This window comes from Thamnophis elegans, chromosome 2 (genome assembly GCF_009769535.1).
Source record: "Thamnophis elegans isolate rThaEle1 chromosome 2, rThaEle1.pri, whole genome shotgun sequence".
Classification (NCBI taxonomy): Eukaryota; Metazoa; Chordata; class Lepidosauria; order Squamata; family Colubridae; genus Thamnophis; species Thamnophis elegans.
In genome coordinates, this window is record NC_045542.1 from 114,124,097 (window position 1) to 114,141,503 (window position 17,407).

The 17,407-nt window shown below is 36.5% G+C and overlaps 1 protein-coding gene across 2 annotated transcripts in view; it reads right to left on the bottom strand.

Moving 5' to 3' along the window:
* ERC2 (ELKS/RAB6-interacting/CAST family member 2) overlaps positions 1-17,407 on the bottom strand; it is a 439,036-nt gene that overhangs the window by 109,853 nt on the left and 311,776 nt on the right. The gene's annotated exons all lie outside the window — the stretch shown is intronic.

The window sequence follows — 17,407 nt, forward strand, 5'->3', positions numbered from 1 at the left end:
ATATTACATAGCTGCACTGGAAATAAAATTTATTTCACAGACAGCTCTGACCCTGCTGATGGCAGAAGCAGGAATGGAATGCATAGATAATTATCTTTAAGACCAGTCAATGTTTCTTAATATCACCTTTTAGATCCAACCAATACATTCCAGTCTGAATCAGAGTTTATTTATTAAAGGATTTAGCACTTTAGATGCCATATTGCCTGGAAGCCCACCAATTTCCATTCCCAAATATCCAATTTCTCCAATTTCTAGTTGCATGAATAAAACCCTTCAGGATCACATCTGGCCAATAAGAACAGGCACTAAAATACTTTTTTTTTCTTTCATTGCCATAATTTCCATTGAAAACACTCTCAAAATAAAATAAATATTGGATGATCTTGAATAATATGTAAAGTATTGTTCCTTTAGCTGTGAACGGCAGGAAACATCACAAGCATTTATGGCTGGATATTTTTACACTTGCCTGGATTATGATCAATTAGAGCACAATTCTTTTAAGTTACTAAATTTTCAAATCAAACAGATCAGCCACAGATATGGTGCCCATTTTTCTTTTAGTATGACCTAAAAATCATACATTGATCTTTTTTTCTTATTTGGCTCTTTTCAGTATGCACTAACGTTTGATAGATGATTGTGAATTGCTTCAAGTATAATTTGTCCAGTAACTGTACACTTTCCTTACAAATTCATGATTATTATGCCAAAGGTTACATTAAATACGAAAGTCAGAGCCAACCAAGATATGATGAGAAATGCATGATTACATACTGATCTTTCTGAACTTTAAAAAAAAATATAGTGTGGGGAAAATTCTGATCAAGATCATATTGCAAGTGGAAAACAGATAGCATTGCAAAAGATGTTTTTCATCAGGAATGTGGTATACAAGGAAAACCTCAGTTCCTTCTCAATACACTACAATCAGTATCCAGCTCTATATGAATGCTGAAATTCTTATTTAAAAGAAAAAGAAGTTGCAGTCATGTGCTTGTTGTCAAGTCTAGTTTGGTCTTTTCTCTTAAATATCTCTTATAACATTCAGATGTTAACCCAAACACTTTAGTACAATAAATGGCAAAATCTTTACATTGGACCAAAGTCATCACAGCATCCTAAAGAGTTACACTGTTAAAAGAGCATAGCTTATTATATTATACTATAAGTTAGGTTCTGACCACTGGGCTTATATTCCTCTGTTTTTCTGTACCTCTTCCAGGGCTCCTCATTTTCTTATTTCATTGTCAAGGTTTTTAAACTGTTTTAATGTCCATTTCACATAATAAGGTTTCAGTCCTTTGTAGAGTATCTACAAAATAAAATTTCAGCATGTCCCTTAGAAAACACAATGGCTCACGTGGTTATAGGATGCTGGTATGGAGATTTATCAAGCCCGTATTGGAGACCTGAGTGCTACTGTGGGGCAGGATGAACTCCCATCCTATGCTCCAGCTCCTGCTGAAGACATAAAAGGAGCCCCCAACTGGGTGTATCCCCCATGCAATGGTGATGTCACCAATTCATCCTTTCAACCCGGAAATCCCTCAGTGCTTCTGACATGTGTGGGATGTGAATGAACAGGAACGAACAGTAAAAAGAAACAAACTCTGCTGAAAAAATATATCACGAGGAAGGTCATCATCATACAATTATTTAATTTACTTACATAGCCATCGTCTAACAACACTAACTCTGGATAGTGTACAAAAATTAAAAGCCAACCATTAAAACCAGTTACCCATGTGCATCAGCTAATAACACTTTCCAATAAGTAAAAAACACATTCTTTCATAGCAAATGCAACTGCATAGCTGGGTTGCATGTACAAGGTCTATTCAATGTGGGGAAATGAAACTGAAGTCTCTAAGTCTTTCTGGTCGTGACCCGTCAAAACCGAGGTCCACTAAAGCGCGCACGATTAAAGCGCGTACCTGACGTCATCAGCAGCGCGACAAATACGACCGCGGAGAAAAAAGGGCGCTTTAAAAAGCGCTTTTAAAGCAAGCCGATTCACATAAAGGTAAGGGTTAGGTTTAGGTTTAGGGTTAGGGTTAGGTTAAGGGTTAGGGTTAGGTGTAGGGTTATGTTAAGCGTTAGGGTTAGGTTTAGGGTTAGGTTAAGGGTTAGTGTTAGGTTTAGGGTTAGGTTAAGGGTTAGGCTTAGTGTTAGGTTTAGGGTTAGGTTTGGGGGGGTTAGGTTTAGATTTACGCGTTAATTTTAAGTTTACCGCTCACAGCGTGCTGTTTTCGTCACGCTGTGATGACGTCACGTACGCGCTTTCGTCGAGCGCGCTTTAGTCTACCGCGGTTTTGTGGTGGAACCCTTTCTGGTGGCTGCATTAATTGACTGTATCCCCTCCAATACACTCACTGTAGTTTCATTGCAAATGCTTGATTTGGAAAAAATCAAGCTGAAACGAGGTCTTTGCACTTGGAAAACCAGCACCTTTATTGCCATGGTTTCATAATATTATAACATTGCAGATTTTGAAACTTCCCATGGGATTGTATCTAAGAATGGTAAGGCAGCAGTAAAAGTTTATTTAAAAGCATTTATTAACTACAAGTATGTTCTTAGAATGAAACAGTCAGAAAAATCATAGCATTTGTTTAGCAATTTGGACTAAGTAGCATTGCTTAGTTATTAGGGTTTTTTTTAAAGCTCCCAAGTCTTTAAGGAATCTCACTTTGTGATTTGAGGGCTATTTTCTCTAAACCTTACTAGGTGGGGCCTCTCTGAAGTTACTTCATGCAGAATAAAATAACATTTTATATCTGTTATGGGAATGCTCTAATCTAGTATAAGAGCCTGGTGTTTAAAATAGATGTATAGCTGAGCTTCATTACAAGTTAAAACCTGTTTAAAAGAAAGGTTAACATTATGTAATTATTTACAAACATTTTGTATCCAGAAAGGGATTTGCATTCCCTTTCTTTCTTTAAACTCTACTGCAAAGCAGAAATAGATAATGAACTAACTACATGAAGATCATAATAGAAAATGAACATTAGATATGCATGAATGCAAATAAATCCTACACTTTCTACAATATGCTGAAGGTATTTAACAGATAAAAATAAATGCACAAGGTGATTTTGATTATCTACACTTTTCTTAAATCTAATAAACTGTGTCTAATGAGTGCTAGCATATATTTTCTCTCTGAAAATGATTCTCAGCTACATACACTCATTGCATATGGATAAAGTTCTGCAGAAGGTATTTAGTAACTATGGTTTAGAGACGCTAGAGGCATTTGATCTTTGTGGATTCTAATTTGAACTGATCTGATCTGTGCCTCGTGGACTAATGTGGAGATTACAAATTAGTTATCCATCAACTTAATCACTTCTTAAATGTTCCAACGTTCCTAGCCATTTTCAGGTATTTTGAAAATTAGTTTGACAAAGGAAGATGGAAATGCAATATGAGAATAAAATATGATATGATCATATTATTATTTACTAAAAAAGGAAGAGCAGTAGGAGATCCTAGCCCCTGAACATTCTGAGAAACATTTTGATTATCTAATTGTCATCAAGCAAAGTTGGCCATTTCTTTAGATACTTCTGTGAGTATCAGTGAATTTGACTGCATGGCCTAAAAATCTTGATTTGACTTTATAAGAGTCAATAATGGCAGTGGTGGTGTTTCAGCCGGTTCGGGCCAGTTCAGGCGAACCGGTCGTTAAATTGCTGGCTGGCCCTCCCCTTCCTGCCCCACCCCTTCCAGGAGTCCCCCTGTGCCCTAATTTGGCTCCCTGGTAAGTGCAGGAAGGTCTACTAAGGCCCAATATTTGAATGAATGGGGTGCCTCCCTGTGGCCGATTTTTGCTCCCAGGAGGCCTACTAGGGAGAGGGGCCTTTTAGGCCCAAAATAGGGTGTGGGGGGGCAGGGGACCCCACAGCCCATTTTTGCTCCAGGGGGGTGCAGGAGGCCGAGTGCTGCCTGTCACACCCTGGCCATGCCCACTATGGCCACCTAGTCAGTCAGTAGGGCAGAAAACTGGTTGTTAAATTATTTGAATCCCACCAGTGAATAATGGCATTAAATCACTTTTGATTCAGCATAATCTTCTGCCTCAGTTTAGCAATCTGTTTTTCCTCATGAATTTATTTAATTAGATCCGTATTTTGCATTAGCACAATTCTTGAACAAAATAGATTTCTTGCCACCTCTCCACCTCCAATTTCTACTTCCCTTTGTGGTGTTTCTCTAGCCTATGAAAAACCTATTGACAAAGTTGCAGAAACATCTGCCATCACAGCAAGGATGAAAAGGAGTCACTTTTCTCCCTTTTCTTTCTTCTGTGGATACTTTTACTGAACCAATAGTTTAAAAAATAAGTATGAGTACTTGTATGAACCACAAATTGCAAGTGCCATAATAAAGAAGGGATTTATTCTTAACAGAAATACTTCTTCCAAGATATGATTGAATAAATAAATACAAGCACTAAAAATGAAAACAATATAGCTTTTGCTAAAATTGCTCTTAATTTGTATTCAAATACAATTGATTACTCTGCCAATAAAGTCCAAGGATCTTTACTTTTGTTTTTCCCCTACATAGACTATTTCTTGAAAAAAGCACTATCCATCCTTAGCAGAAAAGACAAATATGTTGAAAACTCATCTTCCGCTCTGGATATGACAATTTTGAAGAATCCAATGTACTGGATTGACATAATAGCTTCTATCTATCTGAGTTGGAAATATGGGGAGTAACATTGAGTAGATCATACCTTACTTTCAGTTCTGAAGCTAATACACATAAGTATACTTCAAATTTGCATTTTAAAAATATGAGGAAGTTCTTCCACAAAATGAGGACAAAAATTGGGCAGAGCATCACAATGGCTGTCCTGATCAAAAAATGATAATAATAATGTTATTTTATGGAGTGTAGCTTGCAAAATATTTCCAAATAGAAATGTGCATTAAATGCATACATATTCTTGTGCAAATCTAAGGTTGGAAAAACATCCTGAGCAAAACCAAAATTGACAGATTTGTCCATCCTTAATTTTCCCACAATCTAATCATATAGCCAGTGAAATAGGATCAGATATAAAGAGAAATATTTCTAACTAAAAATGAAAATGGGAACAAAGCCCAGTTTTATAGTTCATACTAATCTTCTCCAGACATTGCCAGTGGGGCAACTTTATAGGATAATGACATCCTCAGAATCTTATGACAAGCATGTCCAGCAATGCACTTTTTTCAAGACATAGAAAACACTACTAATTTTATCACCAGTGACAATTTGAAATATGCTTCAAGGAACATTTGCTAAATGGAAAATGATCCTGTATCAAATATGTTCAATTATTGATATCATTTTTAATATATAGCACATAATATTCAGAAAAACAAGGCAATCCAATCTCTACAACAGGATTAAGATAATCCATACTGAGTCTAATGTGATTTACTTCCAAGAGAAATGTAGCCTGGGGGAAGACGGCAAATGATTGAAAAGCTGTGCTATAATTCATACCTTGACGAAACAGAAGCAACATTAATCTTTTATGTTAATTATTAGTTCTTGAGTAGTCTTAGTGAGGACAGTAAAGAATAAATCATGACTTTGGGAAATATTTGACATCAGACTCAATTGCTCCATAGAAGAATGGATTTGAAAATATCATACAAAACTAGTACATGGATAAATTAGTGAATATAGCAAAGCTACGGACCCTGTAAAATTGTACATATCAAGGCAATTTAGCAACTCCATGCCTGCAAAGTCCTACCATCTTGCGAAATGGTAATGTTTTTACAAGTTTGCTTTCTATGTGTTTAAGTTTTCGATTGACAAAATAAATATCCCATTTTAATGCTGTGATTCCCTGGGGCTACGGTGTTATATTGTGACAAAAACCATTTATTTGTTTCAGACCCTCAGCCTAGTATGATTTAGATCCAGGCATTCTTTCCATTTCTTACTGCATTAGTGAATACACTGGATTGTTTTAATCTGAATGTAATATTGCACATTCTATCTGGACTGTTCCTTGAAAACAGTAAAAGACTTCATTTGGCTGCATAAATAATATAATAACTATAGGCCAGCCAAATAATATATTAATTATTTTCCCATGTAATGGAGATGTTGCTTGACAATTCAGATTTCAGGTTGTCAATGAGTGATTAGTATTATAAAGGCACTAAACTGATTATAAAGATAAAGAGCACAGTGGTTAGAATGCAGTGTTGCAAGCTGACTCTGCTCACTGCCAGGAGTTCGATTCCTTTGATCCTGACAGGCTCAAGTTTGACTCAGCCTTCCATCCTTCTGAGGTCAGTAAAATAAAGGCCCAATATGCTGATATTGCAAACTGCTCAGAAAGTGCTGTAAAAGACTATGGGTGGTATATAAATCTAAGTGTTAGTGCTATTATATTGCCATGAAAGAACTTTTCTTTCTCCACATGAACAGGAATACTGAGACATTTTAACCTAAGAAATGTTCTCAGTTTTCATGTCTCCCATTCTACCATTACCATCCACTAGATATTCATGAAAAAAATATCTTGGTGTGTACACAGCACATGGCTACTAGGTGTATTCTTAAACTAAAGAAAACCACTGCAGAATTATGGTTTCTTCTTCAGTTGTAATTTTTCTGTACAAAAATACAGACAGGGAGTCTTTGTTTAATGACCGGTCATTTAACAATTGTTCAAAGTTACTACAGACTTCAAAAAACTACTTATGTTCCATCCTTGAAGTTACAACTGTTGCACACTCACACCCGCAGTCACATGACCCCATTTTGGGTGCTTGTCAACCAGCTTGCATTTATGATTACAATCAGTTGCAGCATCCCATGCATACAGTTGTGATTTGTAATACTGTTTGCCATTTTCTGGCAGAAAATGGTAAAAATATCCAATTGGATATGCTGGGTTACATTAACAACCATGTGATTTCCTTAACCATCACGCTGGCTTGCTTATTGAGCATTGTAAAAATGATCATAAAATTGAACCAGGTCAGAGAGTGACCCATTTCATGACCACAATGACTTATGACCAAACATCTGGGCTCAATTGTGCTCACAGGTCAAGGACTATCTGTACTAATATCTTTTTTTAAAAGAATGTTCAATAAAATATAGTCCTGGCAGTGCCAAAGTTGTCATTTATGATCCTGAAAATTCTCCCCAAGAATTTAGTAAATGTATGGAAGTTTTTATATGAAGCCTAAGGAACAATGAGAAAAAATAATTACATCAGATAGTCTTGAGAATTACATCTGTCAGTTCCAATAATGTTACAGACATTGTTTGATCCTCGGAGTGTTCTTTGTTATCTTTCTGATAAGCAATAAGTCCTTAAGGAAACTGGTAGTTTAGTAGTGTCATTATAATAATCCAGATAAATATCTTGAGAGATACTGCTTATAGCTGCTGAAGACATTTAAGGCATGCTTTGTACCAACTGCTTTGAGAATATTTGCACTTGACATTGGAATGTAAATATTCTAAGGACAAGCCTTATTATACTCCCCAAGGAAACTATGTTTTATATGAAGTCTTAAAGTCAGCTTCAAAATCTGCAGAATGAATTTGAAAACATAAATTGTTGATGGGCCAATAAAGTGAAATTCTACTCTGGCTCACATGGACTAACGTACCAGAAGATATAAATTGTGTATCAGGTATTATACATTTTAATGCCTTTTGAATTATAATGTTTTTAGAAAGAGTCAGACTCAAACCTATGCAAGTCGAGAAATACTGGCATAAAATCTTTCTTTGATTGTAACTAAATCATGCTGCTAGGACCCTGAAGCAGCTGCATGACCTGAGTCTTTGCTCGAGGCTACAACTGCATTCTTTCCCAACCCAACACCACCTGTCTGCTGTACTGTTGCTGAATATTGGTAGGTATCAAATCCCAGTGGAATCTTTAACGATCACAATGATGAAGTCCATTACACACTGCCCGAAACATCATCCTGACACTTTCCATAAACATGCACTTGTACAGTGTGGGAGGTGGTAAAATCACATGCGGCTGGAGAGCTTATTTTATTCTCCGATCAAAAACTGAAAGCAGATTCTAAGTACCTAAGAATATATAGCTAAATACTGCCACTTTGTAAGGATGTAAAATAATTAATCCAGGTTTAAGGCATTGACGATATAGGGAATTGCAAGTACAGTATGCCTAACACTGCTTCCTGTAAGCAGTGTTCTATTTTACCTTTCTTCCAAGTTTGAATCTAACCACAATACAATAGAATATTGTGCTAATAATATCTGAATGAGAATCATAAAGAATACCAAAGTATCTTAAAGAATCACATATTTAATATAGTAAAATCTTGTAACGAATTCATCAGATCACTAGAAAGATAGAGAAGGTATTTTTATGTCCTGAACATCTGAATCATTTTAGTAGTTCAGAATAGTATACAAATCACTTTTATTCTCTATCATCTGCACTCATGGCTTATGCACTTCTGAGCCTTTTTCAAATTACTATTGCTGCCTTAGAAGGCCATAAATGGTTTATAGTTCAAGAATTCACAGAGCATCTTTTTTCAATCTATGAAACTGATCCATGAGATCTCTGGAAGGCAGTGTGCTTACAGTGGCCACCATAGACAATGTCCGAGAAAGAGGTCTGCCTATATAAGAATTTCTTCACTTGCAGTTTGCTCACTTAAGAAATTCTGCCTTTAAAGGTGCCACAGTTCACGTTTGCCCAATGTTTAAGAAGTAATTTAAAAATCCATCATTTGTTGCATTTGCTATTTTGACTTTACTACAGAGGTTTTTCTAAACTGTTTTGATTATGGATATATTTGTATTGTTTGGTCAGAGAGAGATGACTTGAATATGACATCAAGAGGGAAAAGAAGACTATTTACCCTAATTGTGAGTCTTGTAATATTACTCTATAATAAACTTTAGTTAAGGAAGTGAAAATATGAAGAAAATTGGCAGAAAGTACGGTTATAATGAGAGCCAGCTTGGCTTAGTTATAAAGCATCAAGCTAGAGACTAGGAAACTGTGGGTTCTAGCCCCACCTTAGGCACAAAGCCTTCTGGATGACCGTGGGCCAGTCACTTTCTGTCAGCCCTTGGAAGAAGGCATTGGCAACCACTTTCGAAAAAACCTTGCTAAGAAAGCTGTATGGATTTGTCCAAGTAGTCTCTGAGAATTGGACATGACTGAACAGAAGGAATTTTAAAAAGGCTTGTAATGCAGGAGCACAGCTAAATAGATTTGTTGAAATTCAAAAAAAAATAACCTTCAAAAACACAAAGCATTGATAAGCAGGATATCACGACAATAGAATTCAAAATCAGTAACAGTTCCTAACAAAAGGAAAAATAAAATAAAATTACAGAAAATTCCAATGATGGGGAGAAATACAGACTAATGGGAATAGCCAAGGTAGCTACACAAAAATCTATTTTACGTTCTGGAGAGGAAAAAAATATGGGAAATAGTAAGACAGTCAGGTTAGAAAAGAAGAACATTGACAGGTAAGCCAGAATTGCAAATCTGGTTTTGGGAAAGCAAAAACCCAGAACAAGCTGATAACAAAAGGGAAGCTTTAATATGCTTTGAAAATAAAAGTAAATAAAAAAAATCAATACTTCTCTCAGTGAAAATGACAATATGCTAATGAAGGAAATTCAGATATATTCATTTTCTATTTTAGTGTAGACTTCTCTGATTAAAAAAAGTCCTGTTCTATGAGGAAATTATAAAAGCATTAAAGCTTGAGATTCAAAGAAACATGGCCAAAGAGTATTTCTTTGCTTTTAATGAGTGCAAAACTCCAGGATGAGCCTAATTTAATTCAAGGGTAATAAATGAACTCGCTAATGGTGTGATCAAACCAGTCTGCATTAGCTTTGGGGGGAAAAAACATGAGAAATGATGGAATGCTTTGGCAAAAAAGGGAATAATTGAAGATCCAGCAACTACAATCCAGTCAGTCTGACAATAATAGCTGGAAGATTTAAAAGCACATTATCAAGAGATTTATCTATAAGCATGATGAGATAAAGCAGCTCAGAAGGCTATCCATATTTAACCACATAGAAAACCATTGAAAATTACAAGAGATCAGCATGAAAATTTGTGAAGAACTTAATATAGCTCAAATTCAGCAAGGCATTTGATGAAGTATCCCATGACATGCAGATTAGCAAACTAGTTAAGCATGGTATGGATGGCAATGAATACATAGCTTGCTTAAAAGTTGCACCCAGGCGTTCTTCATCAAATTCAAAGGTGGTATCAAGAGGGTGGCATAAAGCTCAATTTTAAAACCTTCCATTATTCAATGTTTTTATTAATGTTGGTTTGAAGAGGTTGGAAATAATGCATATCAGATTTTCAGAGAACAAATAATATGGTAGAATAGAAGGCAGAAACCAAATTCAAAACAATATTGACAGAGTAGAGAGATGTATAAGATTAAGAGATGCAGTAGAAACAAGGGCTAAGGTTTTCACTTAAACACAATGTTAAAAAATAAAAAGTTTTTCATTTGGGAAACAAAGCATAAAATAAACATAGCATAGAGGATACCTGGCTTGGGTTTCAAATAAACTGAAATCATTTCAGAAAGGGACAATGAGAATGGTCAACAAAATAGAAACTTGAAATATCTGAAAATATGTTAAACTTTGCATTCCGGAATGGTAGTGACTTTGATAAAGTACTGTGTGTGCATTGTGATGGGAATGGAATATGCCTGTAACTTCAGGGAACTCTTTCAAATTACCACCTGCTCCTTTCTTTTTAGAACTGCATTTCCCTGTACTGTGTGATTATTATTTCTGTCAGATTCAACAAAGTCAGTCTGGGTCAATTTAGGATTGTTAAAGCAGTGCAAGCAAACCATACACTAAGTAGTCATGATGATTTTTTAGACAGTTGGCTTCGAATTTTAGAAGGTGTTATCTTTCAGAAGTGATATAAAGACCATATTTTATCATTGTTAATCCCTTGGTTCTTTCTTTTATAACGAAAATGTTAATCCCAATGACCTGGATTAATTCCAACTCCTGTAATTGCTGTGCATTCTACCCTCCAAAATTCTATCTGCAGCCTAAATTCGATACATCTTAATTTTTCTCTTCCTGACCTAAGCATCACTGACATGCTGGTTTGTAAGATTAAACAGCTGATGACTTCAGCTCAGAATTACCGTATCTGCCTTTACATGGGATAATAACTAACATTTATCAGCTTTGTATCATGAAAAGTTGAGACAAATTGTGGCATACATTATAAAGCCAGGAAAATTCCCTAGGTTACAAAATGTTACACAGTCCAATTGGGAGTGGAGGACTAGGATCTGTGCACACAATCTAATTTATATATTAGTTTGACGAAAACTGGTCTTTCTCGTGTTCTCTGTGCTGTATATAATATTTCCACAAGAGATGAAGCATGACATACCTTAATGGATGTACTGTACCGATAACCTAGACCTCAATTTACAACCACAAATGAGCCCAAACTTTCTTTCTTTCTGTTGTTAAGTGAGACATTTGTTAAGTGAGTTCCGCCTCATTTTATGACCTTCCTTGCCATACTTGTTAAGTGAATCACTGCACTTAACTAAGTAACATGGTTTTAAGTGAATCTGGCTTCCCCGTTGACTTTGCTTGTCAGAAGTTCACAAAAGGTGATCACATGACTTTGGGACACTGCAACCATCATAAATATGAATCAGTTGCCAAGCATCTGAAATTTGATCACATGATCACAATAGTTGTAAGTGTGAAAAACGGCTATAAGTCACTTTTTTTCAGTGATGTTGTAAATTTTGAATGGTCACAAAATGAATTATTGTTAGGAAAGGACTACCTGTATAAATGCTGTTTCCTCTTGACTCCTATGCCATGGAACTAAGAGAATGGTATGATCCTGGTAATGTCAACTTATTTATTTGATCAAAGATGAAATTACTCAGAAAAATCATTTAAAAAAGAAGTATGACTTGCAAGTACAGAAAATGAAGGAGAATAATACAGATAAATGATAATGTAAGCCTCTATGTCCTTTAATAGGTTCTGATACAATCTAATAGCAATAGATAAAATTTTTGCAATTCTTTTAGTGATCTGAGAGCATTCACCCAAGAGCAAGAGGTGGATAGAGCCCATCCCTGTTCTATCAGATATATTAATTAGAAGAAGTTACAGGTAATCCTCAATTTGTGACCAGTTGCTTAAAAACTGTTTAAAGTTACAATGCTCTGCACCAAAAGATATTCATGACCAAGTTCCCAAGTTCTGATGGCATTTTGGGTGCTCGACAACCAACTCACATTTGGTATCAAATGCAGTGTGCCATGGCCACATGACCATGATTTATGACAATTTTTTCTGGAAACCAGATTGCCATGGAAACCCATGGCAAACAATGAGTAGACTTAATAAACTATTGTTTGTTTTATAAGTGTTGCAAAAAAAAAAGGTGTAGAATCATGGCAGTCATGAGATCATAGAACATAGAATCATCAAGCTCAAATGGAGTTCAACCTCTTTCTCAAGGCAGGAGACCTTATATACCATCACAGTCAAATAGTTGTCCAGTCTATTTTTGAAAACCTCCATAACTCTGAGGCACAAGCTATTTCATTGATTAATTGTTCTCTTTGTCAGAAAATTTCTTATTTTTAGGTTGGATTCCTCTTTGATCTTCCACCCATTATTTCTTACCCTGTCCTCTGATGCTTTGGAGAATAAGTCAACCACTTCATTTCTCATTTGTAACATATAGCTGTGAATCGTGGATCGCTTAGAAAGCTGAATGGATAAAAAATAATGCCTTTGAATTCTTATGCTAGAGAAAATTGTTAAGAATACCTTGGGACTACAAGAATTAATTCTATAAAATAAAACCAGAGTATTCATTGGACACACTATAAATGAAACCTAAAGCCCAAATATCTTGGACAGACTCACAGGACATTGCTATTTAGAAAAATTGAAGGTGATAAAAAACAGAGGGCCAACAGAAAACTAAGTGCCTCAGTGATATTACTGATTATATCAGCATGAAATACTTATTTGTGACCAAAGCTATGATTGTGCATTGCATGATTTCAAAACATGTAACTGTTTAACAGAGTTTGAAGGGACTTTGCCCTTCATGGTATTGGACCTGGGTACTTGAGAGACCGCCTGCTGCCAATTACCTCCACTAGACCGATTAGATCCCACAGATTAGGCCTCCTCCGAATTCCATCCACCGGCCAGTGCCGACTGGCGACTACCCGGAGGAGAGCCTTCTCTGTGGCTGCTCCGACCCTCTGGAACGAACTCCCCATGGAGATTCGAACCCTCACCACCCTCCAGGCCTTCCGCAAAGCCCTTAAAACCTGGCTGTTCCGACAGGCCTGGGGCTAAAGAACTGTTGCCCCCGTCTCGAATTGGTATGACTGTTGTGTTTTAATTATGCATTGTTTTTTGTGTTGTTTTAAATTTTTTGTTTGTATCCCCCTTCCCTGGTTGAGTTGTGAGCCGCCCTGAGTCCCCTTCGGGGGAAAAGGGCAGCATATAAATAAAATTAACATTCAACATTCAACATTGTAGGTCATCTAGTCCAATCCTCCTGCCCAAGCAGGAGACTTTACACCATTTTTGACAAATGGCAATCCAAACTTTTCTTGAAAGTGTCCAGTGATAAAGCTCCCACAACTTCCGAAGGCAAGTTGTTCTCACTGTCAAAAAACTCCTCCTTATTTCTAGATTGAATCTCTCCTTGATCAGTTTACATCCATTATTCCTTGTCTGGCCTTCAGGTGCCTTGGAAAATAGCTTGATCCCTTTCTCTCTGTGGCAACCCCTCAACTATTGGAACACTGCTATCATGTCTACCCTGGTCCTTCTCTTCACTAGACTAGCCATGCCCAGTTCCTGCAACCATTCATCATATGTTTTAGTCTCCAGTCCCCTAATTATCCTAAATGAATTGTAAATTACACACACAGAGACACACAAAACTTGCTGTGAGGCCAACAACAGTCAACATAGTATAAACAGAGATATATTAAAAATTAAGTATCATGAAACTAAGCAATATATCAAGATAAAGGGAGTTTTACAATGAGACCTTTTGTCTGCACAAGAATGTATCCTATATTGTTTTTCAGCAATGAATGCTAATTATACAATATGGATAAAATTGAGATCAACAGTATTTTAATTTCTCTTCCTCCTCCTCTAACAGCATATAATGTTTCTGAACATTTCTATGATCCATTGTCTCCAATGCGATTCATAGGCTCTCATTCATAGGCTTTTTTTTAAAAAAAACTACTTTTCAGGGGCAACATATTTCCTTGCTTAATACAGGCATGCATCTGTTTTCCTATATTCATTTATAGTCAATTTTTATAGGCTTCTTTTAAGCTGTAAATCTATCTTACATGCTTTCTTCATTTGTTTGCTAGACAAACTGCCCTTGAGAGTTGTCCCTAAATTCTTCCACTGTCGGCCATAAACTATTTCAATGCCTCCAAACAAGCAGAGGAGTAGGAAAAATGGGGTTTGCAGAATGTGCTGTTGCTCAATATTAAATATTTTCAAAAACAGTCAACAGGATGCCAGAAATACATAAGCTTTCTCTATTAAAAGAAATGCCCCATAATTTTCCAAACAGATTTTCAGCTGACAAATAGACACGAACCCATGCAGGTTCCCTTCCCTTCAAGAGGGGAACACCACTTTTTGTTTAAAAAAAATTGCCGCTTTCAAGCCACATGTTGGGTTTGCTGACAGGCCTGAAGTTTCTACTCGTCTAGATAATGTCTCTGTCTCTGTTCCAGTTCTTATCTTCAACCAATGTAATAACAATAATAATAACACTTCATATTTTCAATTGAGGAGATAAAACATTCCATTCCAGTCTTTTTCAAGACGGAGCCATACAATGTGTTAGGGCTACAGTTCCCAAAACTCATAGCCAGTATGGCTGAAGATTTAGTTTCTTCCATTAAACTACATATGGGTGTAAAACCAGTCATTTAGATATTTCCTTGACCTTTAGTGCCATAAATTAAATCAATAAATCAGCTGCAAGCTATAGTTTCCACTAAATAGACTTAAATCTTGATTTTTTTTCAAAGTAACATCAGTTATCTGACATGCATCAAAAATATTAGCTAAAAAAAAAAGACTATTCTGGCAAAGAAGCTCCTAATATGATGGCTTAAAGTCAGCTGGAAAGGATCGCTGGTTCTGTAAATCCTTAAACAAAACAAAACAAAAACAGAGAGGGGAGTGACATGGGAGCCAATGAAAACATTTTCTGTAGAAGTCAGTTGTTACTATTCACATTTCATTGATAGAGAACAAAAGCCAAAAAAGATGCTTATGTTAAATGCTCGTTGAATCCAAGACTGAGTTAGGACTAGGACAAAGGGGTTTCCCCCACCCACCCACCCCAAATATGAATGTATATGTCTTGCTCTGCTGGACAACACCAGTTCTCCACAGGCAAATGTACGGAATGAAATTTATAGTCAAGCTGGCATTGCCTCCCTTGTCCAAATCTATCTTGCGGATGACAATTCCAAGTCTGCGAGCAGCTTTTCTAAAGACAGCGGATATATGGAATTTTGTGGAGATATATACAGTTAGCTTTATACGGCAGGTATTAGGGATCATTCTTCTGCCAAAGGCACCCCTTTTTTTTCTCCCTGACACTTTTTTTTTGCTTTTTCCAGAGAAAAGGGTGACGATTCTTGCCAGACATTTAAACTGATGACTTAGAGAAGGCTTTCCAGATGAGGTCAAGGGCTACATCTGGCCTTCAGGCAGCAGATTGCCCACCCTTACAATGGTATATTTCATATTAATGTTCGTCCATTAAACTTTCCATACTTGAGTCGCATACAAATAGCAGGCAAGGTAAAGCTTGAACTTGGCTGGCCTGATTTGAGGATTTGGCTAAAATTATGACTTAAATGTCTTTATTCTTTCAATCAAACTTTCTTAAGAGGTCCACCACAAAACTTTTATTTTTTGAAAAACTGTTGACAGTCTGAGCATAAGCAGGAGATTTTTCTTTTAATGCCAGTAGGATGCTTAAATATAGTACATAAATACATACACGCACAGCACAGAAAGCGAGAGTTACACACACATCTATGCAATCTGTACTTACATACCAGATCCGTGACTAGGACTTAAAAGCAACAGAAGTTATTGCATTTTACTGACATTTAAAGAATTACAACTTGTAATATTGGGATCACATTATGTTTATAAGGTTAATATATGACCAAAGTGTTTCTGTGAGTTCTGTTTCCATCACATGGCACATACTCAGGAGCAAAACACATGTTACACTTCATGCATACCCTTTCATTTTTGTTTACCTTATTGACAGATAGGGTGTTACAATCCAGAGCAGGGAACCATATAAACAGACAGAGGAAACTTAAATCTTATGCCCCAGTTGCTTTTTTGGAGAATAACCCTGCCCCAAATTTACCCATAGGAAACTTTTTTTTTCTTCATCTGGGTGGGAAACAGATTCTGAAATGAAGCAGGTGAAGACAATTTAAGCCTCCAAGTATCATTTCATGGCAGCCCTGTTCTGGACTGGAATTCTATACTTTCACAGTATAACCAAGAAAAAAAAGGGTTAGTTGGGTGGCACTTAGCAATAGCAGACTTATATACAGCTTCACATTGCTTTTACAGCCCACTCTAAGTGGTTTACAGAGTCAGAATATTGCCCCGAACAATGTGGGTCTTCATTTTACTGACCTCAGAAGAATGGAAGACTGAAACAACTTTGAGCAGGTCAGGGTTGAACTCCAGGCTGTGGGCAGAGTTTGCCTGCAATGTTGCATTCTAACCACTGTGCCATCACAAATGCTTTATTAGAAGAGTAATATGCTTTGTCCGTCAGTAAGGGGTATACCATCAAGTGCCTTTCGCATGACCCCTTGAAGAATCATTCTAACCATGTTTCTGATCAGAGGCATGGAGGACACCATCTTGGATCAGATCATCCAGGCTACTTTTATCCCCATTAACCAGGAGCAGCTCCCCAGGGTTATCTAGTTTTTTTCAGAGATTAAAATACCTGGGCTAATTTCTTAAGAAATCTTTTCACAATAATAGATAGCTGAATTTTTAAGCTTTGTGTTTCTTTTTTAAAAAGTAATTAAATGGGGGTTCATTCTTATGGCTCTGTGGTCGAGAAAATAATAGGAAAGGATGATTATAATTAGAGCTCTTTTGAACAAAAACAGAAATGTAGGCTGTTATTCTGTAGGCTGCATTTTCATCATCCCCCTCCTTCCCTCCACTCTTTCTTGGATTCCCCCCTCCTCTTCTTCTCTCTCTCTCTTTTCTTTTTGGCCATCATACTCTTCTTAAATATTGCTTTGGC